The sequence below is a fragment of the Tamandua tetradactyla genome, chromosome 19, assembly GCF_023851605.1.
Source record: "Tamandua tetradactyla isolate mTamTet1 chromosome 19, mTamTet1.pri, whole genome shotgun sequence".
Classification (NCBI taxonomy): domain Eukaryota; kingdom Metazoa; phylum Chordata; class Mammalia; order Pilosa; family Myrmecophagidae; genus Tamandua; species Tamandua tetradactyla.
The window spans coordinates 54,545,706-54,570,558 of NC_135345.1; the positions used below are offsets into that span (position 1 = coordinate 54,545,706).

The 24,853-nt window shown below is 38.9% G+C and overlaps 1 long non-coding RNA gene and 1 other non-coding gene across 2 annotated transcripts; both read right to left on the reverse strand.

Moving 5' to 3' along the window:
• Positions 1-982: 982 nt before the first annotated feature.
• On the reverse strand, positions 983-1,085 carry LOC143663818 (U6 spliceosomal RNA). The gene has a single exon (XR_013166197.1). It is a non-coding gene; the product is annotated as a U6 spliceosomal RNA (small nuclear RNA).
• A 2,183-nt stretch (positions 1,086-3,268) lies between these two features.
• Positions 3,269-23,205, reverse strand: LOC143663624 (uncharacterized). Its single transcript, XR_013166082.1, has 4 exons — positions 23,138-23,205; positions 16,421-16,526; positions 3,825-3,977; positions 3,269-3,407 (listed from the first exon to the last, which is right to left on the reverse strand). It is a non-coding gene; the product is annotated as an uncharacterized LOC143663624 (long non-coding RNA).
• Positions 23,206-24,853: the final 1,648 nt, after the last annotated feature.

Sequence of the window (24,853 nt, forward strand, 5' to 3'; positions counted from 1 at the left end):
TTCCCCACATTTTCTGCTCTGCCTCAGTCTCTTGGGAGTTCTTATATGATCTCATCCTATAAGTCATTGGAGACCCAATGACTGTCCATCCCTGCCACTCTATAGTGTGTAGTTTCTATATTCAAGGCTATTTCATGGTCCAAGGTGGGAATTGGAGCTCCAGCCATCATCCCCAAGCTTGAGGCAAGAAGTAAAAGAAGGGAGAAGAGGAAAATGGTTCTGCCTACCTGCTGGGTCAGCCTGCTTAGGACTCTTTTCTTGAAATCCCATTCAACAACTTCCATTTACTCCCATTAGTCATCCTGAAAAGCATACTAGAAAGTATCATTTTCTGCAGGTCACAGTGAGACCTTTGTCAAAATAGAAGCCTGCTACTTTGGCAGAAAGGAGAATGGATACAGGGTAGGCAACTAGTCACCTCTACCATATAAGAGAATTTGATTTTCTGATGCTTATAAGAATACAGAGGCAAGAAAACAAAATGCAAGAAGAGTTACTACACAGAGAATTATTCCTTGTCTTCATATGGTTATGAATATGCTCGCATGTATATCTATTCAGTGGCTCTTAGGTGGAGTTCTTAGCTCCTTTTACTATTTATATGCTTTTTGTTTTCTGTGCTGTTCTCTCTGCTGAGCTCCAGACTCATAATCAATTACCAACTGGTTAACTTCTTTGGGTAGATATGTAGGGTCCTCAGATTCAAGAAGTCCCCAAATGAATCCATGATGACTTCCCAGAGACCTGCTCCTCCTCTAGTGTCCTTTGCTGCAGTAAATGGCAGGACACATACCAGCTGCTTGAGCCCCAAACCTGAGAGACATACCTGATTTCCCTTCCTTTCTTCCACTCTCTCCATTTGCTTCCTAAGCCACCCCTGAATCCTCCCACTCCTCTCCATCTTCATGACCACCAAAAGAGATCAAACTGCATCACCTCTCACCTGGACTGTCCCCACAGTCTCTCTTTTTTTTTTTTTTTTTTTAACATGGAACGCTTCATGAATTTGTGTGTCATCCTTGCACAGGGGCCATGCTAATCTCTGTATTGTTCCAATTTTAGTATATGTGCTGCCAAATGAGCACTCCCCACAGCCTCTTAACTGCCCTAACCCCATTCACTCTTTCCTCCCTTCAATCCACTCTCCACACAGAAACCAGAGAATTCATTACAGTTTTCAAAACACAAATCCAATCATTCTACTTCATAGCTGAGAACTGGTCAAGGGCTTCTAATTGCTCTTACAGAAAAGTCTAACTCAACAACAGGGACTATGGCCCTTGCCCATATCACTTTGCATCACTCTCCCCTTCATCTTATTTCAGCCACAAATGCTTTTCTTTCAGTCTTACCGATAAGTTAAGCTTTTTCTTGTCTTGGGCCTTGGCACATGCAGTTTTTTCTGCCTGAAAGGCTCTTTCCTCTGACAATGCGCATTTGGTTTGCGAATTAACATGCATCAAATCCATGCACCCCAAAGACATAACTGTTTTCTGAAGACTCCTACAGTGTACTGTACTCCACTTGTCCTTTGAAGCACTCTTCAGCCCTCTATGTTCAATGGCTCAACTCCTCTTGAAACTGTTAAGTTCCTTGCAGGCAGGTCCTTTCTGACTTACTCTTTTCTGTATCTCCTGTCTTTGGCACAGTGCTTAGCGCTATTCATTCAATGGCACAATCCTTCATTTATTTACTAATTAACTCCAAACCACTTATTGACATCTCTGCCCTCATGGAGGTTATGGTTCAATGGTGGAGAAAGACTTAGTAAAATAATTATCCAAATAATTACTTCATTAGAGTTATGATCAGGGTTGCAAGGGGAAAAGTAGAGCATTATGAATGGACAAAAAAAAAAAAAAGCAGCAATGTTACCTTGTCTTGGTGGGAGGTTAGAGAAGAATTGAAGCTCTGAAGCAAATAGCATTTTTGCCATCTCAACTCTAACCTTTGTCTCCAATCCCACCCCAGTTTTATACCAGGCCAACCACTATAAGCCCAGAGTGAGCCATGCTCCTCTGAAACATTTCTAAGTCAGTTAGTTATCACAGTGCTATCTCCTCAGAGTTTCTGATTTCAGAGAAATAATCCAGGAATTTGTCTGCAACTAATTCCTGTGCCTTGTCCTCCACCACAGCCTCCCGCCGCCTGCTCGTTTTTACCCTCAAACTCTCTCTGCCATGCTTGGCTGGTTCTTCTTTCACTGGTACCTGTGTAAAGCAGGGCTCCCTCTCCTAAGCATGTCCACTGTGCACTGGTCGCTGGACTCCTTTATTGGGTCAACATGGACAAGTGTGTTTGCGACCCTTGTAAGCTTGCAGCCCATGATGGCCTGGTGAGCGGGCGGGCCTTATGGATGGTGAGGTAGGTGGAAAGGGATCCCAGGAAACTAATCTTAAAGCTTTCTTTGCTTGCCAAGATAAATACAAATTACAGTTTTCTAAAAGTTGTTTTATTTTGGGGTGGGGGGGAATCGAACCCGGGTCCCATGCAAGGCAGGAGAGAATTCTACCACTGAGCTACCCTCGCACCACCCTCTAAAAGTTTGTTTTACCCGTTTATATAAAATTGAGGGAATACAGATATGATGAAAAAAAAAACAAGCCATAGGCCTTACGTTTTGATGAGTTATGGGGCGGTTAATCGCCAACCACCAATCTTCCCCGCAGCCATTCTTTGACATCAGTCGTTGCCTTCACTGACCCCCTCCAAATGTGTTGAGCATTTGTTGACAACCAAGCACGTATGTATTCTAGAGAGTCACGACTTATGTTCCTACAAGCATGAAGAAAGTTCCTGGCTGGAAGTCGGACATCAGAGACCTCATCTTGTGATCCCCTACCTTTAGATCCCAAGATTACTTGTGAGTGTGCTCCTCTTACTTACCTGAGCAGGTGAGTCATCCCTGAGCAAGGAAAACCTTTGGAAACTTCTTACTTCCTGTCCAGAGCTGCAAGTTGGCCACAAGGGGGAAGCATCACACAGAGATCCGCGCTCTGGCCCGACCTGCTCTTTGTTCCGGTTTCTCCTATTGTCAGGCAGGCGGGGGAGGCAGGTGGGGGCCGGCTGCAGGAGGCTGTGATTCAGCTGTGACAGGGCTGCCTGGGGGTCTTGAACGAGACTGTGCAGCCATTGGACACTCAATGAATAATAATCAACGCTGATGAATCCTGATGAATATTCAGGATTTAATTTATTAATGAAATTAAGTAAATCACCATGAAAGATAAGTCTAGGTAATAAATTAGATTCCAAAGACTCATCATATGCTGAACACTGGAAATCAGGAGCTCTGGTTCCAGTCCTGGTCCCACAAAGCACTCACTAGCCATGTGCTTTTAGGTAAGTCCCTTATAGCCGCATCTTTATGACAGGCCTGACCATCTCTTTCTGTCCGTGTTACAGGGCTATTGGGAGAAAATGAGTGAAAGAACTTTGAGAACTGCAAATTTACTAGCACTGCAACTCAGATATGCAACATAAATTTAGCTTGTTATTTCTCTCTATTGATATGATCTTCCTGAGGTGGGTGGTATGTGTGTGTCTCAATTTGGTGCAACTTCACTTAAGTTGGAGCTCAAGTTAATAATTTAAACAGTCTCTTCAAGCTAAGGTGACCTACTCTCCTGGTTTTCCAGAACCGTCCCAATTTCAGAACTCAAAGTCCTATATCTGAGACCCTCCCTCAGCCCTGGGAAAACAGAACTCAGGTTCAACGCTAGTATACTCAGAACCATTGCTTATCCCTCAAGCTTTTAATTTCTCCTCCTCCCCTTCTCTTCTCTGAGCAGGCACTGGGTATATGAGGGAAAGGCCTGGCTTACCTTCTGTGCAGTAGTGAAAACCTGCCCGGATCTTGGATCCCCGCAGTGTATTCTGCATCTTTGCTGCTTTTCTTTTGGTGACAGGAGGGCTCTGCTTTGAAGACTGCTTGGTCAGCTCTGATCATGTGACCCCTTTAGAATTGGATCTGGAAACTAGAGACGAAGGTCATAGAGATGGGAAGTGTGAGAGGTCCTATGGAGGGGGCCACATGGCCAGGAGCTGAGTGTGATCCTAGGAGCTAAGAATGATCCTCAGTCAACAGTTAGCAAGACAGAAGGGCCTGAGTCCTACAACTATATGGAAGTTAATTCTGCTAACAACCTGAATGAGTTTGGAAGCAGATCTGTTCCTGGTTGAACTTCCAGGGAGGAACACAGCCAGCTGACACCTTGATTCTGCCTCCTGAGACCCTGAGTCATGCCTGGCATCGATGGAAACTGTGAGGTAATAAATTTGTGTTAAGCCACAAAGTTTCTGTTAATTGATTGCACAGCAGAGAAAACACTGCCTTTCCTCCAGTATGAGGAAGGCCTCAAAATGGGGAGAGAGAGCTCCCTTACATCTACTTTCCTCCACAATCCCTTTCTCCCTTTTCTCTGCAGTCCTTCAGATTGTAAGTAGCAAACTTTTCCTCTCCTAGCATGGCCAAGCCCATGGCCTGATTTCTATGTGGGAAAGACTATCTTCTTTGAAGTTTTTTTTTTTTTTTTTACATGGGAAGGCACCAGGAATTGAACCCGGGTCCTCTGGCATGGCAGGCAAGTGTCCTTGCCTGCTGAGCCACCATGGCCCACCCTTCTTTGAAGTTTTGAAGAAAGCTATGAGGTGAGAGCGCCAAGTATGAGATGACTTATTTCTGGGAGCTCTAGAATGATTTGGAACTCAGAATAACCAAGGATTAATATGGTAGTTTAATGTTCCCCTATTTCTATGTGATTATAATAAATACTGAACAGCTGGTGATTTTTCTGTAGAATGAGCAAAATAATTTTTTACTCCTTACCATTTTGTGACTAGATCTTCAACCCTGTTCAAAGTAACCGGTTCTTTAGTTTCTCTTCCAAATTTATTTCCCAAATATTGTTTCAACTCCCTGCTATGATCAGTGCTATTATGGCTTGGAATACCTGACAGTAATATGAATTTAATTATAACAAATCATCTGTCCATACTTTTGAAATTTGTGCCCATTAGTAGGAGGCAGTCAGCTATGTGTTTAGCCTTTTAGAAGCCACAAAATTAATGTAGTGCTTTACGCCAAAGGGTCAACTTTATTTGAAGATTGGGAGAACAAGAAAAGTAATTCTGATATGTGATTTAAAACTTATTTTTAACTTATAAAAAGAAACAGATCTCAGTTTTGGAGGACAATGGAACATATGCATGAATCTTCAAGACAAAAAACAAATGATTTAAAAGAAATTGTAGGCTTGGTTTAGACTGTGGCCCAGAACCCCAGAGGCCACAGGGCCATTCTCTTCTATTATCAGCAATACTTTCAAGGAAAATTTTAGAAGACTGTCACCAATCACTTGGAGAAAATGGGAAGGAGAAGGAAAACTGAGGCGGGGTGCCACCTTGGAATTTATGGGAAGAATGAACAATTGATGGAAGAAGGGGGTGGGGGGGACGCAGGGGAGGGACTCACTCATAGGAGGAGCACTGGAGAAACCCAAGGTTGGCTGGTTCCAAATCATGGAATCATAGAATATTTGAACTAGAAAGTTAAGCTACCAATTGTATTTTAGATGGGTAAATAGTACTCTGCTTTTTTGTATGTGTGTACATTATTTTCAAATATTCAACCTATTGAATATTTCTTTCAGGGAAGATAAGGATTTTTTATAGTTGGAATGCAAAGAGAAAGGAGTCAAATTTGAGGTTTTAACTGCTTAAATAGAGTCTCAGTGCCCAGTTCAGCAATAGTAGTTGGGTAAGCCACACTTTGAATTGCAAGAGTCAGGCACTTGAGAGAAAAAAATACATATTTTTCTGAATTCCAAAAGCTTTTCTTTAAATATTGAGGACCAGTGCTTGCAGGATCAAGCATCATTTTTTTTGCTATAAACCATAGAGTTAGAAGAATGTTTAAGATACGGCAAATTCAATCCCCTGCCACACAGGAAGACAATTTCAAACATTTCTGAAGTAGGAGGAGGAGCCTGTGGGGAAAAGAAAAGAAGACAAAGGGAACAACTCTGGGTGTAGGTGGGCAATAGACATCCTTTGGCAGGTTTGAGGGTGAGAGGACAGAATAAATTTCTGTTCCATATCCTTACGTATCCTGCCTGAAACCCTGTGGAGAAGGCACTTATCAAACAACTCTGTGAGGGAATTAAATTATATCTTTAAATTCTTTGAGATCTTTCTGGTCTGAAATTCTGTGATTCTAGATTTTTTTAAAAACCCAGATTATCATCTATAATGGTTTGGATTTACGGAAGCTAGAAAAACATGTTCTTAATCTTAGTCCATTCTTGTATGTTGAGTCCATTGATGAGGTCACTTCAGTTAAGGTGTGGCTCAGCGGAGTCAGGATGGCTCTTAGTCCTATTACTGGGGGCCTTATGGGGAAGGTCACAGAGAGGGAAGCCAGAGGAAGTAGGCAAAAGTTGAACAGCAACAGAACCCAGAAGAGAAGGGAGAAACCCGAAGAGGAACTCATATGAAAAGCCAAGGATTAAGGACCACTGGCAGCCAGTCCCAGAATGCCACAATCTTCTAGGAGAAAGCATCGCCTTGACAGCATCTTGATTTCAGACTTCTTGTAGTCTCAAAACCGTGAGCCAATACATTTCTGTAGTTTAGAAATATCATTATATGGTATTTGATTTAGCAGCCAAGAAACTAAGACATCAGCTTTGCTGGAATTTTCTGAGTTTCTACTGTTATGAAATGTTTGTCATATTGACATTGTAGGATGAGACAGGGATCAGGCTTCCTCTGCTCATGATTCCTTTTTCAATTTTGAGTGTGAGATATGGGTTGTTAGCTTCAGAAGATGACCTTTATGAGAACTCTACCTTTTAACCTTTCTGAATAACATAAGCCTTTGGAATTTCTTCTTTGTGCTTAGAGCAAGTTAATTATACAGGAAACAAATAGTGATCAGTGGAAGAGAAGCCCAGTGAGGAGACCCGCAGGAACTATCAACAACTTTTCATCTTATACTTCACTTTGCGTATTCTGTAGTGTCTAATGTTCTACTACTGGCTATCAAACAATAAGAACTACTTCTCTTCCCCGAAAGCATACATGGAATAAGAAACTTTAGTCTAAACAAGTCAAGTTATAGATATGTTGAGTGACACTTGAGGTGATGCAAAAAGAGAGAGGTCAGTGGCTCAGAGAAGACCTTGCAGTGATGTGTCAAGATGACGTCCAAGGCAGAGCTTCAGAGAGATCCAGGGACTGACATTCCCTCAGAGGCAATCAGACTCATGAAACCTGACTCACATTTATCCAACTTATCTGAAATGCCAACCCAAACCTATTGATAAACCAGGAAGCTAATTTATCAATTTATACTATCTTCCAAACAGACCTGGAGCCATGAGTTGGCTTATTTATACATTACCTCCCTAAAGGAAAGTTGACGTGAGAATTTGAGTTACTCCTGGAAGGTTACCTTGTGAATACCATTGGGGCATAGAGAATTGGATAAATTTAAAGAATTAACCTTTAAACTATTATAGCTGTACACACTCCTATGTATCTGATAAGCATTCTTTTGGTCAGAACATCCTGTTTCTCAATAGTGCTAAATAAACACTGACTAACTCTTACTACTTTCACCACCTCTTTCTTCTGGATTGTAAGTTTCTTACTGTCTTTCCTATAGGCTAAGAGTTTATCATATAATTCTTTAGACCAGTGGTAGCCAAACTTTTTTTGAGTACATCCCTGTGGTTAAGAATTTTTGAGTATGTTTATTTATTTATAAATTATATAGGTGCATTACTATCAATTTATATATTAAAATAAATTAAAAATTCTTTCTTGTCTTTGTATAAATTATGATCTAAATAGCAATATTAACATCTTTTCCTACATTCCAGATTGTCTTGTACTGTCTGTGTGAAGAATGCTAGTCTTAGAATTTTTATTTTTTGGCATTAAATCCATTCTATATCAAAGCTACACATTAATCATCTGATCTTTCAGTTAGATTTATCCTATTCGTACCATTTTTGCAATCCATCTTTTGAGGTAGCATATTTAGATGAGAACAAATGGGCTACCTCATCTGTTTTGTATTGAGTCCATTAGCTTCAATTATAGCTAAGAGGACATTTTCAGTTCATTCCTTAAGATTGCTGGGGGCAGCCTACTGCAGTTTGCTAAGCACTGACTAAAAACCTTCAGGGGAGTTAATGTTTTGCATTTAGGCTTATCTGAGTGAAGGAATAGTGAGAGATAACTGGTTGGGTGATGGCTTCTAGCAGGAATGTGCATCAGTGATGCCAAGATGGGGAAATTGGGGGTAGTAAAAAACTTGGGTATTGGCAAGAATCATTGAGAGCCCCAAATCATGACTGGTCAGCCCCTTGGAAGTAGGCACTGTGCTCTGCTTTACTGATTATTTTCAGTAATGTATTGATTTGACTGTGAAGTGGCTCAGAGGAACTGAAGTGAAGTTGGCTCCCCAGAAGAGAGAAAATGCTTGTTTCTGAGAATTCTTTGTTTATAACTGAGAGGCATCAGTAAATTAGGATTTGGGTGCCCCAGAGAGAACAGTTTTGACTCAACAGAAAGGATGGTCTTGGTCACAGATGGAAAGGAACCTGCTTTCTGAGAGACCAGGATTGCTAAGAGAATTTTTGCACTATGTCAGTTGTTCTCAATATTGGTTGCAGTTTGGAATCACCAATATAAAGAATGCTGATGCCTGAATCTCATCCTCCAAAGATTCTGATTTATTTTTTCTGGGATGAGGATTGGCCATTGGAATTTAAAAAATCTCTGTAGATGATTCTAACATGTAGCCAAAGTTGAGGACCACTGGACTAGAGAGTGAAAGGATGGAGTGACTTCAAGGAAGTTACAGGAGGAAACTTAGGGGAAAGAGGAGGGATCCAGAATAACAAAGTAATCTTAAAAGGCTCAGCCACAGAGCCTTTAGTGGCATAATCTGTCTGGCTCATATACACTTTGTTAAGAAGGGGTTCAGAGGAAAGGGAAATGGGAAAATGTTGGGATTTCTATGGTACTCAGGAAGTTGGCCATGGAAACTAGGTTATGAAGCCTTCTTCTGGTTGCGGGCTCCCCTGGGTCTTGGCTGTGTCTTCACCTAGTTCTGGAAGGAGGTACTCAGTAAGTAGTGTCTTTCTTTGAGTTCTTTTCCTACTCATTCCCCTTCTGGGCTCTTTGTACAGGGTTCGTTCTAACCCAACATCTCGTATCTCTACAATTCTGCCATTTCCCAGACATGGGAAGGAAGGCAAGATAATGACTACCTTTGGCCTAGAAATATCTGTGGGAATCTGGTATAAGGTCAGTGGATAGGCAGGACAGTGAATATTCTGGAGCAGCATTTGCCAGAAAGTGTTCTTCAGACGCTGGTTCCTCAAGATGTTCTTCTGTGTCCAGGTGAGCTTGGGAAGTGACAGTATGCTTCAACCTGATTCTATAGTCAAGCTCTATGATCTCCTGCAAAGAGAAACCTGTTGTATCCTTTAACCCTCATTTTCCCAACTCATCTGACCATGGAACTGGTTTTTTTTTTTTTTTTTTTTTTTTGCTGTTATTGTTGTTTAGCACATTAACATCTTGCCTCTTTCTCATGACACACTTCTAGGAAACTCTGCCCCAGAAACTACAATCAGTGGCTTCATTTAGAAAGGACAAAGAAGGCAGCTGCATCCTGCACACACGTAATGGGGCAAGTACCCTAGTTGAGCCCTGGCCTCTCTCTGTAATCATCCCTTTCCACCCCCTCTGCCTCCCACCTTCCTGTTGCCATGACAATGCCCCTGGAGAGTAAGGACCAGACCTTCTATTTCTTTCCTGTATTCCCCACGTCCCCCACCTCTTTTGTGTCTAGGAAAGAGCTGAACACGCAGTAGGTGATGTTTTGAAACATTGATTGATTGAGAGGTGGGGGTTTCATCTGCAGGTGGCCTGGAGAGGAGGAGAAGCCCTCCCATGGCTTGTTTCTCTATATCTGGCTAGAATCATCGGGTGAGAGGGTGGGAGAGTGCAACTCTGGGAATTCACACAGCCTTGGCACTGCCTGTTTTTTTATTTTTTGTTTTTTTTTTTTAAATTTTTATGCTACAATCCAAATATTTCATGAATTAGGAATGGTGAAGGACACATAGAAAAAAAGACATTTTGATTTCTTGGTATGTTTGGTTCAGGGGTGAATTTTGCTTTCAGTAAAATTTCTGGTCATGTCGCTCTGCTGTTGTTTTTGCAATAAATAATTTTCTTTTAAGTTTAAGAAGAAAAGGACGTCCCATTTCCTCCTCTGTTTCTATCTATGGTAGCCATATATTCAAAGCCCCAAACTTGGACACATAGCTCTATACACAGCCTGGCAGGATATTTGAAATGGGGGTTGGGGTGGGCAAAGGGGGTGCTGATGGGACGGAATATTTGAAATGGAGAGGAGTCAGTCCAAGACTGACCTTCTTGCTGCCATGCCCACACGCTTCCTGCGTAGCATCATTTCTAAATTATACAGAAACAATGAGGCCAATTTTGATATCCATTGGTGGAACCTGGAAACTCATATATTTTCTAAATTGGTATCCACGTGGATGTCTTCATTGTTGTTTTTAATCTATTGCCACATAGACAAGAGCTGCCTTCCCAGAGGAAAAACAGAAATTCTATTCAGTGTCTAAGTGCATGAAAGACCTGGTTATTTCCAGTCTGCCCTGCTACCCCAGCCCAAGGCTCAGACGCTCTATGAATGGAAGGTTTGTGGGCATCTGCTTGATGCAAACGAAGTGGCTGGGAAAGCTTCACAGTGCTGGTTCTGTCTTCCAGCCGGCTGAGAAGGCTTCCTAGGGTTTGAAAGTACAATTCTTAAGACATGCGCGCTGGTGGAGGGGAATAATTTAAATCAGCTGGTTCTCATTTTTCTACGTGTGAAAAACGGAGGGTGATTAGAGTGTATGTGTATGTGTGTGTGTGTTATAGGCTAACATTTGTGGAGTATCTGAAGTGCTGAGAACTTTGTAGATATAAATCATTTTCACAACTTTGCTTTAATATTGATATGGAGAAAAGGAAAGGGAGGCTGAAAAGGATTAAAAGTAAAAGTTGCCTACGTCACAAAGAAGGGTGGGCAATGGGCTGTTTTTGTCTCAGGTCTGTCTGACTCCACTGCACTATGTCTTTCTATTTATCAACCTTTGGGATCACTAGAATTTCGTCGATGAAGGCTGGAATAAGGCTGCAAATAGGAGCCAATGGATAAGGCAGAGAGCCCAGTCCCCACCTGAAACTGCTAGTTTGAAATCCCATCCTCTAGCCACAAAACTCTTATCCTTCCATTGCCTTTTTCAGGCCTCCTGCACTGCAGCTGTTCTTTGACTTTCCCTGTGCCCTCCAATCCATTAACCCTCCCTCCTTTCCCATCAGGTTTCCATCTTCCTTGTCCTTTCTTTCTAGCTTAGATTCTTTAGTACACCTTTACTTCAAGTCTCTTGCAAATGTGCTCTACTCACTATACTTCTGTTACTCTCTGTCCTTCCTGTCTCACAGTCCTGGGAAGACACCGCCCTCACCCCTGCCATCTCTCTTCCTGACCCTACAAACTATGGAGGGATGCAGGAGAAAACTTCATTGATTGGTATCATTTCATATATATTCATTTCAATGATGTTCAATGATCTCAACACCAGCCAGCCCATTTACTGCATCTCTCTAATCAGTTCACTCTTGACTTACACACGTCGCAGAGGAAGTAGATTCTATTGAAAAGAAATGAACTCCTTTTCCCATCACCAAATCCATCCACACAGTTGATCACCTCTGGACTCAACTGCTTCTCTCCCCCTTCTTGTTACAGTGGGCAAAGGACCATCCTCTCATAAATGACCAACTCCTCACTGTGATTTGAATCTCATCCCCTCATATCATCTCAGGTCTCTTGCCCGACAGACCACACTCTCTCTTTTCTATATGGGACTGTTTTTCCAGGATTAAACAATGTCTTAGTTTTTCTCCAATTCAAAGCAAACATTCTTTCTAGATTTCCACATTTCTCTTACTGACTTTGTTCCTGGCAAGCTTCTCAAATTTTCCACTCACTGTCACAACCCCTCAAGCCTTTGGAATTTAGTTATTCAACCCATCATCCATCAAAATGGTCTTTTTTAAAAGCACTGACAACCTCCACGCCGTTAGTCATCCAATGAATATTTTTCAGTTATCTTCTTACTTGACTCTCCGAAATGTTTTGGCCACCATTACGTCCTTGAAACACTCTTGTAATTTTCCTTCTACCTTTCTGTGTGTACCTTCTCAGTCTTATTTTTCTTTTCTTTCCTTATGGAGTTTCCTCATGGCACAATGTTGGACTCATCTCTCGCCACAATTTCTTCCTAGATGATTTTACCCATCCCCAAGGCTCTACATACTCTTTTTTTTTTTTTTAACTTTTTAAATTGTATAAAATAACATATACACAAAGCAAAGAAAGAAAAAAGCAACAGTTTTCAAAGCACTCTTCAACAAGTAAGTTACATGACAGATTCCAGAGTTTGTCATGGGCTGTCATACCTACTTACTATCTTTATGGTCTACTAACTTGAAAAGTTTTATTTCTTGCAAAAATCATTCTCTTATGAGTTTCAAATCTGTTTTTGAGACACCTACTCAACATTTGCCCTTGGACAGCTTATAGTCATTAACCAAAATATACCCCAAATGGAATTTATTAGCTACCCCCTCAACCTGTTCCTCTGTAAGTGTTTTGCATCAGCAAATGAACTCTGAGCCCATAGTTTCTTATACCAGAAACTCTGGAGTTATTCTTGATACTTGCCTCTTCTTCACCCTTACATTCAATCAGTGCCCAAGCACTGCATATTCTAGCTCCTAAATCTACCTAAAATCTGTATTCTTACCCCCATATCTCCAGCCTAGTCTAAGTCATCACTGGTTTTCACTTGGTCAAGTCCAATAACTTTCTGTCTTACCTTATTGTATTTGTCCTTGCCCTTTTCCAATGTATTCATCACAGGACTGTAAAAGTACTCTTTTAAATATATATATATTTCATTATTTCAGGCCACCACTTAAAATCTTCTCATGGGTTTCCACTGCCCTTAGAATCAAGTCTAAAATTATTACTATGCTCTATTGAGGGTGATAATATTTAAAATAATTAACCACTGATCCAGCACAAACACCACCAATTTGAACTGATGTTGGCCTTAGTGCTAGGTCAAGGTCTAGGAACTGCCTGTTGCACCAGGTGCCACCTTTCTAATCAGAGGGAGTCTATGGAGCTAGAGCAGCAAGGTTGCTTCTGCTAATTGTCAGAATTCAGTAAAAAAAGAAATAGTAGGCCCTACCCTAGATATTTTAAATACAGGGGATTTAATACAGGAAATTTGTTATATTGTTCACCAGATTTTAGTAACTGCAGGACACAGCTCCCATTCCTAGAACTGGGGAACAAAAGGACAAAGTTTAAGAGCTCAGAGGGCGGACCCTTACCTGGTGGTGCTGTACCGCTGGTGGGGCATGGTGGGGCATAGTGCGGCTCGTGCTGGGAGTGACAAAAGAAGCCCAAGGCCAGAGCTGGAGTTGTTCCCTGCTACTGAGTAACGGAACTGGTATTTTTTAGTCTGTATGTCCAGATCAATGAACACCAGCTGATCAGTAGCCATGACTCCAGTGCCCTCCTGGCCTGGCTCCCCCAGCTTCTTAGTCTCCTTTCATACCACACTGTCCCTTGCTCACTTCAATTCAGTCACACTGACTTCCTTTCAGATATTTGGATAGGCTAAGCCCCTCTTGCTTCACTCCATCTCTTGCATTAAAGATTAACCATGTCTTCTGGTTCTCTGTTCTTATATAACAGACCACCCAAAACTTAGTGGCATAAAACCAAAATAATTATTTGTTCATGAATCTGCATTTTGTAGGGATTCACAGGGAAGACTCATCTTTGCTCCATGTGGCATCACTGGGGGTAGCCTGACTGAGGGTTGCAGGATCTCCTTAAGAGAGTTTTCTCATATAACTGGCAACCTACTGCTGTCAACTCAATCAGGGCTGAGAGCTAGGGACCTTGGGTCTTCTCCACGTGCCCAGTTCTGAGAGTCTGTGTCTTGCGAGAGAAAATTAATTGGAATCTGCATCACCTTTTATGACTTACTTTAAAAGTCAGGTAACAACTCTGATAGATTGAGTTGTGTACCCTAGAAAAATATGCTCTTAATCTTAATCTCATTTCTGTGTTGTGAACCCACTATAAATAGGACCTTTTGAAGATGTTATTTTTATTTAAGGTATTGCCAATTGAATCAGGATAGGTTTTAATCATTTTACTGGAGGCCTCACAAAGATGAAGCTATGGGGAGGTTCTGGAACCAGAAGTCAACAGAACCCAGCAGAGAAAGGAGAGGACATTGCAGTGTGATAGAAAAACCAAAGAACCCAAAGATCGCCAGCAGCCAAAAAGCTACCAACCCCGCGAGGAGACAAGCCTTCTGGACAACGCCTTGATTTGGACTTCTGGACTCTGAACCTGTGAGCCAATAAATTCCCATTGTTTATGTCAGCCCATTGTGTGATATTTGTGATAGCACCTGGAAAACTAAGACAGCACCTTTTCTAATGTGCTCTGTTGGTTAAAGGAACCGTAGAGGCTCACCCAGGTGCAAAGTGAGAGGATATGGACCCCACCATTTGATGGGGGAGTGACATGTTCTAGAAGAGCATGTGAGAATAGACACAGCATTGTGTCCATTTTTGGAAAATACAACCTGACACACCCTTTCATAATCCTTTTCTTACTAGTCATCCTTTAGAGTCTGGTTTAAATTTCACTCCCAGAGGAAACCCTGAGTGGATTTTATCTGGATTAGGTACCCAGGTAAAAGCAGGCTGCACTTCCTTTCCTCCTTGTGACTCTTATAATTTCACATTATGAAATAATTTATGCAATGTGTTGGTATGTTTACGGTCTACTGTTTATCGCTTATCCCTGCCACTAAACTATATGCTTTTTGAGGGCAGGGCTATTTATCTTATTCACCACTGATCTGCAGTAGGTGTCTTAGTACCTGACATGTAGCAACTGCTAAGTAAATATTCAATGAATAATCTAATGAATGCCAAATGTAATCTTGTCTGAGTGTAAAACATGAATTCAGGTGGCATTTGGTCCTGAAAAATTGATCTTTAACTCATACAGTAAATAACTGCAAATGGAAATGAGAGGCAATACAAACTGTTGTGACAATTTTGTAAATGGCTAAAAACTTTCTGGCTTTGATTCCACTGTGGTTGATAGATGTCCTACATGGAAAACCACAGAATTGAGTGAGCATTTCTCCAAAGAGGGCTCTGTTTTAAACCAAAGCAAAGTTTCATCTGAGAGGCTACTGACCCAGATTGGTCATTACTCATAGGATTAACATAGTAACCTTCAGCTGGAAAATACGGCAATATCAGAGAAACGAGAACTCCTTCCTCCTCATTTTAAAAATCATCCATCTCCATTTAAGAGACTCTGAACACCAAACCAAGTGTTCTAGTTTGCCAGCTGCCGGAATGCAATATGCTAGAAATGGAATGGCTTTTCAAAAGGGGAATTTAATAAATTGCTAATTAACAGTTCTAAGGCCAAGAAAATATCCCAGTTAAAACAAGTCTATAGAAATGTACAATCTAAGGCATCCAGGAAAAGAGACTTTGGTTCAAGAAGGCTGATGAAGTTCAAAGTTTCTCTCTAAAGTGAGAAAGCACATGGTGAACATGGCCAGGGTTTCTCTCTCATCTGGAAAGGCATGTGGAGAACACGCCATCTGCTAGCTTTCTCTCCTGTCTTCCTGTTTCACGAACTCCCCAGAAGGCATTTTCCTTCTTCATCTCCAAAGGTCGTTCTGCTTTTTCAAAATCTCATGGCTTTTTCTCTTGTTCTCTAGCTTTTTCCAAATTGCTTCTTCTTTTAAAGATTCCAACAAAACCAATCAAGACCACTTGGAATGGGTGGAGATAGGCATCTGCATCTATCAAGTTTAATAGCCACACTTGATTGAGTCACATCTCCATGGAGAGAAGCTAATTAAAGTTTCCAACATACAGTACTGAATAGGGATTAGAAGAAACTATTGCTCCCAAAATGTTGACTAGGATTAAAACATGGCTTTTCTAGGATACATAAACCTTTTCAAACCAGCACACCAGGCAAAAGAATCATACTTAGAATCATAAAATATTATGGTGCATTCTCTACTTTTGGATGAGATAGAGGACCTGGTGAGGTGGAGCAGGAGAATCTGGTAGGTTAGTGGCAGGGGACAAATAATGCCAGGTGCTTTAAACATTATTTCATCTAAAACTTACCTGAGTCTCGTGAGGTATATAGTGAAAGATGAGGAGACCGAGGGTCTAAGAAGTTAAATACCTTATGTGGGATGACACAGCTCACACGTAAGTTCCTCTCCCGGCTCTCAGTTGTTCCCAAGCCTGCACATTTTCTACCCGAACTTGCCAGGTCAACTCTTAGTACACTAAATACAAGTATATTGAGAGTTATGTGAGCCACAGATGTGATTTAAGATATCCTAGTAACCACTTAGAAAAAGTAAAAAGAAACAGTTGAATTTAATTTTAACAGTGTTATTTTAACCAAATATATCCCCCAAATTATCATTTCAACCTATAATCATTTTAATATATCATTAATGAATTATTTTACATTCCTCGCCCTTTTTTATACTAAATCTTGTAAATCTGATGTATAATTTACATTTATAGAGTATCTCAAGTCAGACTAGCCACATTTTAAGTGCTCACTTGCCCCATATGGTTAATGGCTACATATTGGACAGCAAGTCCAAACCCCTAAATTAATCTAACTTGTATTTATAAGGGTGAAAAAAAATGGAAACCATCTAAATATTTGACAACACTGGATCAGTTAAATAAACAACAGTTCACCTCTACAATAGAATCCTATGTAGTCATTAAAAATAATATTGTAAAGGAGTATTAATAAATATAAAATGAAATTCAAGATATATTGTTGTGAAAAAGGCAGATTATCAAATAGTATTTTTGGAACCATATTTCTAAAACATGTGTGTATGTATGTATTTAGAGACCCCATCTCTCTCTCATAACTCTCTATTCCCTTACCTGCTTTATTTTTCGTTGCAGCTTTTATCACTAAATTATACGATATATGCCATGATGGATTTGTGCTCATTTCACTCATTTTCTGTCTCCCACAGAAGACAGAGAGATTATTATGTGTAAAACATTGTTCTAGGCCCTGGGTATAAAGTACTGAAGCAAAAACTTTTAAAAATGTCTCTGCCTGGTCCCTGTGTGTGCTGTACATATGGGGCCAGGCTGTAATGTGCTTCCCATTTGAAGATGTTCCACTTTCGGAATTTTATTATTTGTATATAGAAAATGTGTTTATTAACTCACCGTGGTTCTGATTTGTCTTATATTCATTCTTTCTTAAATCTCTTGTGTGTGTTTTTTATAATAAAAAAAAAAAAAAGTAAAAAAAAAAATGTCTTTTCCTGCCTGGGGCTTAATTTCTAGTGGGGGGAGACAAAATAAACAAATGAATGAGCATATGTGCCATATCACATGCCATGTCCTACTATATCATATCATTTCATCTATCATGTAATGATAAAAACAAATGAAGAGAAACAGGAGCAGCAAGAAAATAGAGGACAATGAGGAAGAGGCGGGGTCTCCTGTTTTAAATAGGGTGCCGAGGGAAGAACTCGCTGGTGATGTTTGAAGAGAGACTTGAATGAAGTGAGGGGGCAAGTCAAACAGGTATTTGTGGGAAAAGGATACCAGAAAGAAGGAAGAGTAAGTATTACAATGGTAAGTACTTCTGAAATGGGGAAGACTTCAAAAGGGCAATGGACTGGAAGGCAGGATACAAGATCTGAGTTTGGCCATTTTAATGTTGAGATGCCTACACAGTAGAGATAATATTTGAAAGTATCAACTGGTATCCAATAGACAACTTTTCTGCTTCTCATAAAGGTAATCCTAACCAGTCTGCCTCTTACCAGCTCTATGCCCTTGAACTAGTTGCTTTCATTTCTTTGTGCCTTGCTTTTTTTATTTGTGAGATGGGGATGATAATGTTTTGTGTGCTGTGTTGGAAGAGTATTAAATGAGCAAATGTATGCAAAAATTATTTGAACATAATAAGCATGGCATGCATATGAAATGTTCCTATTGAAGTTATTTCTGGTCTTGATAAGAAAGAATGAGTTAGGGACAGGATCTAAGAATAGGCTGAAAAACCATCAGTTCACCACTCATAAGCTACTGAATAGACTTTAGAGCAAAAACAATGTTTCCAATTCAAATAGGACCACATCCTTTTATAAAGCTTCTAATTAAGATTAAAAGCTTTGTACTCAGCCCTGAAAAACAAATATGAAACGTGTTTCTTTTGCCCCTACATTAAGTTAACTTTATCATTTGACATGCTAAGCTCCAATGTTCCCTACTGAGGCAGTTTTTTTTTCACTTCTGGTTTCAGATATATTGATTGTGACATTTACCCAAATTTTTGCATTTGTATTCAAAACCACTCAAAGAATATATAGTCATGATTATTCTTTTGTTATTTTTTCAAATTACTGTGATTGCATTGTTAGATATACTTGAGTACATGGGTCCTGGCAGCTTGTCATCATTGACACATTCATAGAAATCTTCTAAATAAAAAAATCATAAGTTGAAGATAAAACCACTTATTTAAGGCACTTTGTATGAATTAAGTAATGATAGTGGAGTCATATAACTCTTCCTTAAGTATAATTCTGAGCTGCTTTTGTGTTTCTTGGCATTTGAATATTTCATTGTCAGCCTTGAGGATTATAAGATGAAAAGACAATTCTGAGTTTTCCTATTTCACAATGTGTACACTATTGAAAATAAATGCTAATTAATCTTTGCTTTCAACTTATTTACATTTCCCCCTTTTCTTTTCATTGTGAAACAGTATAACTCCAGCATCAGAGAACATTTTGAAAAATGAGAAAAATATAACCATCTTATTTGAGTATAACTATTTCCCTTTTGTGTATCCTGGTCCAACTTTGTTCTTACATGCACACTTCTTTATGTGACTGTACCTACAGTATGCATATAATTTTGAATACAAATTTTTAGAGTTGTATTTAAAAAGTTATTTTTTACCTTTACTACCTTTTGTCAAAACTTGATTATGTTTGAAAAACTCTGATTTCCGGAGACCTTGTTAAAATATCTGAAGTAATTCAATAATGTCACTGCCCAATAGTCGCCCTCTGTATTCCTTCAGATCTGGCATTGGAGAAATAATAAGCCCCTCCCAGTCATGCAGTGATTTCCTTCTAAAGAAGCTCCAGATTCAGGTTATTTTTCTTATAGGCGAAGGCAAATAAACTTCTGCAGAATTATCAGGAATCAAGGGAGTCTTTTTCAGGAGGGAGAAACCTTCTCAGGATTGGGAATAAGACTGCCGCAGTGGTGATTGATGTCTTCCCAGATTGTCCCAGATTATAATTTTGTGCATTTTTGGCTTCCATCTTCTCCCCCCACCCCCCATGATTTAACTCAGGGTTCTCTGTGTAAAGTAGTTCCATGGACTTTTTTTTTCTTTCACATTTTTATTCTGTTACCATATATACAATCTAATGTTTTCCCTCATAATCTCATTCAGATATGTATTTCAGTGCCATTAACTACATTCACAATGTTGTACTGCCATCACCACCATTCATTACCAAAACATTTCCATCATCCCAAATAGAAGCTTGGACATTTTAAGGTTTAACTTTTCATTTTCTGTCCCCACTCTGTCTTTTGGCAACTTATTTTCCAGATTCTGACTCCATGAGTTTGCTTATTTTAATTATTTCAAATTTGTGAGGTCATGTAATATTGGTCCTTTTGTGTCCAGTTTATTTCACTCAGCATGCTGTCTTCAAGGTTCACCCTTGTTGTTGCATGTATCAGGACTTCATCCTTTTTATGGCTGTATAATATTCCATTGCATGTATATACCACATTTTATATTTTATTTATCCCACGCATTGGTTGATAGATACTTGGATTACTTCCATCTTTTGGCAATTGTGAATAATATCACTATGGAAATTGGTGTGCAAATGTTGATTTGAGTCCCTGCTTTCAATTTTTTAGGGTATAGACCTAGTAGTGTGATTGCTTGGTCACTTGGTAGTTTCTAAACTTAACTTCCTGAGGAACCACTAAGCTGTCTTCCACAGCAGCTGTACCATTTCACATTCCCACCAGCAATGACTGCAGAGAGGATTTCTCCTCATCCTCTCCAATGCTTATTTTTTTCTGTTTGTTTAATAGCAGCCATTCTAATGGGTATTTAATGGTATCTCTTGTAGTTTTGATTTGCATTTCCCTGAAGCTAGTGATGTTGAGCATCTTTTCATGTGCTTTCTGGCTATCTGTATATCTTTTTTTGGAGGGATGACAGTTCAATTCTTTAGCCTATATTTTAATTGGGCTATTTGTCTTTTTGTTTTTAAGTTGGAGGATTTCATTATATATTATAGATATTAAACCTTTATTGGATATGTGGTTACCAAACACTTTCTCCCATTGACTAGGTTATCCTTTTACTTTCATGATAAAATCCTTTGTGGAACAAAGTTTTTAATTTTTATGAGGCCCCATTTACCTATTTTTCTTTCATTGCTTGTCGTTTGGGTATAAGGTCTAAGAAATCATTGCCTAACACAAGGTTCTGAAGTTGCTTCCCTACATTTTCTTCTAGGAGTTTGATAGCTCTAGCTCATATATTTAGGTCTTTGATTCATTTTGAGATGCCTTTATATGAAGTGTGAGGTAGGAGTCCACATTCTTTCTTTTTTTTTTGCAAATAGAGATCCAGTTTTACCAGACCCATTTGTTTAACGGATTATTCTTTCCCAGTTGAGTGATCTTAGCTCCCTTGTCAAAAATCAGTTGGCCATAAATGTGGGGTTTATTTTGGAGCTCTCAGCTTAAATCTATTTGTCCATATGTCTGACCTTGTACCAGTACCATGCTGCTTTGATTACTGAGGCTTTGTAATAAGTTTGTTTGTTTGTTTGTTTTTGAGTAATGAAAATTTAATAAGTTGTAAGATCAGAAAGTGTGAGCTCTCCAACTTCATTCTTCTTTTCCAAGATGGCTTTAGCCGTTTGGGACCCCTTATCCTTCCATTTAAAAATGATGATTTTTTTTTCCATTTCTGCAAAGAAGGTTACTAGAATTTTTATTGGAATTGCACTGAATTCATATATAGATTTGGGTAGGATTGACATCTTAACGATATTTAGTCTTCTAATTCATGAACACAGAATGTCCTGCCATTTATTTAGGTCTTCCTTGATTTATTTTAGCACTTTTTTGTAGTTTTCTGTATATAAGTTCTTTACATCCTTGGTTAGATTTATTCCTAGGTATTAGATTCTTTTAGTTGCCATTGTGAATGGAATTCTTTCCTTGATTTCTTCTTCTGATTGGTCATTGCTTATGTACATAAACACTACTGACTTCTGGTGTTGATCTTTTACCCCACTACTTTGCTGAATTCATTTATTAGCTCTAGGATCTCTGTTCTGGATTTTCCAGGAAATCTGTATATAGGATCATGTCATTTGCAAGCAGGGAAAGTTTTACTACTTCTTTTCCAATTTGGATGCCTTTTATTTCTTTTTCTTGCTTAATTGTTCTCACAAGAACTTTTTAGTACAATACTGAATAACAGTGACAGTGGGCATCCTTGTGATATTCCTGATCTTAGAGGGAAAGCTTTTAGTCCTTTACCATTGAGTAGGATTGTAGCTGTAGGCTTTTCCTATATGCCTTTGATCATGTTAAGTAAGATTCCTTTTATTCCGAATATCAAAGTGTTCCCTCCTGTTCAATTTTTTGGAAGAGTTTGAATAGAATTGGAGTTAAATCTTGAAATACTCAGTAGAATTCCCCTCTGAAGCCATCCGGTCCTGGGCTTTTCTTTGTTGGGAGGTTATTGATTCAATCTCTTTACTAGTAATTAGTTGAGATCTTCTATGTCTTCTTGAGTAAATATAGGTAGTTTTTGTGTTTCTAAGAATTTGTCCTTTTCATCTAAACTGTCTAACTTATTTCTTGTACGGTTGTTCATAGTACAATTTATTTCAGTGGGGTCAATAATGTCCCTATTTTCATCTCTAATTTTCTTTATTTGTATCCTCTTTCTTTCTTTGTCAGTCTAGCTAAAGGTTTGTCAATTTTTTTTTTTTTTTATATGGGCAGGACTGGGAATCGAACCAGGTCTCCAGTATGGCAGGCAAGAAGTCTGCCTGCTGAGCCACTGTGGCCTGCCCTAAAGGTTTGCCAATTTTATTGATCTCTTCAAAGAACTAATTTTTAGTTTTGATACTTCTCTCTATTTTATTTTTTTTTCTATTTCATTTATCTCTGTTATTATCTTTGATATTTCCTTCCTTCTACTTGGTTTGTAGGATTTTTTAAATTATTTTTTTAATTGTACAATATAACATTTATACAAAGCAAAGGAAAAAAAGCAATAATTTTTGAAGCAGTCTTCAACTAATAGTTACAGGACAGATCCCAGAGTTTGCAATGGGCTACAGTCCATCATCTCAGACTTTTCCTTCAAGCTGCTCCAGAACATTGGAAGCTAGAAGACATATATATATTTATCATTACAACAGTCTTTCTTTTCTTTTTTTTTTTTTGAAAAATAACATATATACAAAAAAGTAGTAAATTTCAAAGCACATCTCAACAATCAGTTGAAGAACAGATTTCAGAGTTTGGTATGGGTTATAATTTCACAATTTTAGATTTTATTTCTAGCTGCTTTAAGAAACTGGGAGATTACTCACATTAGGTTTAGTTTGCTCTCCTTTTCTTGTTCTTACAATTTTGAGGTAGGTTTCTCAAAATTTTTTTTTCTCAAAATTTCTGGCTAGCTGCCAGAACGCAATATACCAGAAACAGAATGGCTTTTAAAAAGGGGAATTTAAAAGTTGCTACTTTACAGTTCTAAGGCCAAGAAAATGTCCCAATTAAACAAGTCTATAGAAATGCCCAATCTAAGGCACCCAGGGAAAGATACCTTGCTTCAAGGCTGATGAAGTTCAGGGTTTCTCTCTCAAATGAGAAGGCACATGTGAACACAGTCACGGTTTCTCTCTCAGTTGGAAGGGCACATGGCAAGCATGACATCGTCTGCTAGCTTTCTCTCCTGGCTTCCTGTTTCATGAAGCTCCCCTGAAGGTGTTTTCCTTCTTCATCTCCAAAGCGCAGGCTAGCAGACTCTCTGCTTCATGGTGCTGCAGCATTCTCTGCTCTCTCTGAATCTCCTTCATTCTCCAAAATGTTTCCTCTTTTATAGGACTGCAGAAACTTATCAAGACCCACCCAAATGGTGGAGACATGTTGTCACCTGATCCAGCTTAACAACCACTCTTGATTAAATCACATCTCCAGGGAGATGATCTGATACAGTTTCAAACATACAGTATTGAGTAGGGATTATTTTGCCTCTATGAAATGGGATTTTGATTAAAACATGGCTTTTCTAGGGTCCATACATCCTTTCAAATCAGCACAGTTTCTCATTTAAAGTCTTTCTTCTTTTTTAATGTAAGCATTTAAAGCTATAAATTTACCTCTCAACACTACCTTTGCTGCATCCTACAAGTTCTGGTATGTTGTATTTTCATTTTCATTCATATCAATATATTTTCTAATTTTGCTTGTGATTTCCTCTTTAACCTATTGGCTGTTTAAGAGCGTGCTGTTTAATGTCCTCACATTTGTGAATATGCCATTTCTCCCTATGTTACTGATTTCTAGCTTCATTCTGTTGTGGTCAGAGAATATACATTGTATGATTTCAATGTTTTTTAAATTTATTGAGTCTTGTTTTGTGACCTAACATGTGGTCTATCCTGGAGAATAATCCATGTGCATACAAGAAGAATGTGTATCCTCTTTTTGTTGGGTGACATGTTCTATACATGTTTATTAGGTCTAGTTGGTATAGAATATTGTTCAAGTCCTGTATTTCCTTACTGGTCTTCTGACTAGATGTTCTATTTGCTATTGAAAGTGGTGTATTAAAGTCTCCTACTATTAATGTAGAACCATCAATTCTTCCCTTTAAATTTGTCAGTATTGCTTCATATAGTTGGAGACTTTACTGCTAGGTTAATGTATATTTAATTTTTTATATGTATTATATACATATATATATATTTATAATTTTTGCATTTTCTTGTCAAAATGTTCTCTTAATCAGTATGTAATGACCATCTTTGTCCCTCACAATTGTTTTTTCACTTGAAGTCTATTTTATCTAATATTATTATAGCTACCCCAGCTTTCTTTGGGTTACTATTTGCATGGTATATCTTCTTCCATCTTTTCATTTTCAACCTATTTGTGTCTTTGAATTTAAGGTGACTCTCTTACAGATAGCACATAGTTGGGTCATGCTTTTTTACCATCCTGCCAATCTGTGCCATTTGGAGAATTTAATTCATTTACATTTAAAGTCATGTTGATAATGAAGGACTATCTTATGCCATTTTTCTATTTAGATTCTGGATGCCTTATATGTTTTTTTGCACCTCAATTCTTCCTTTAATGTCTACTTTTATATTTATTTGGTTTTCTGGGCTGTATCATATTGAATGCCTTCTATTTTCCATTTGGATATGTCTTTTATCTATTTTCTTTGTGGTTACCAGAGAGTTAAAATTTAATTTCCTAAATATATAACAATCATATTTTGCTTGATACCAACTTGACTTCATTAGCATGCACA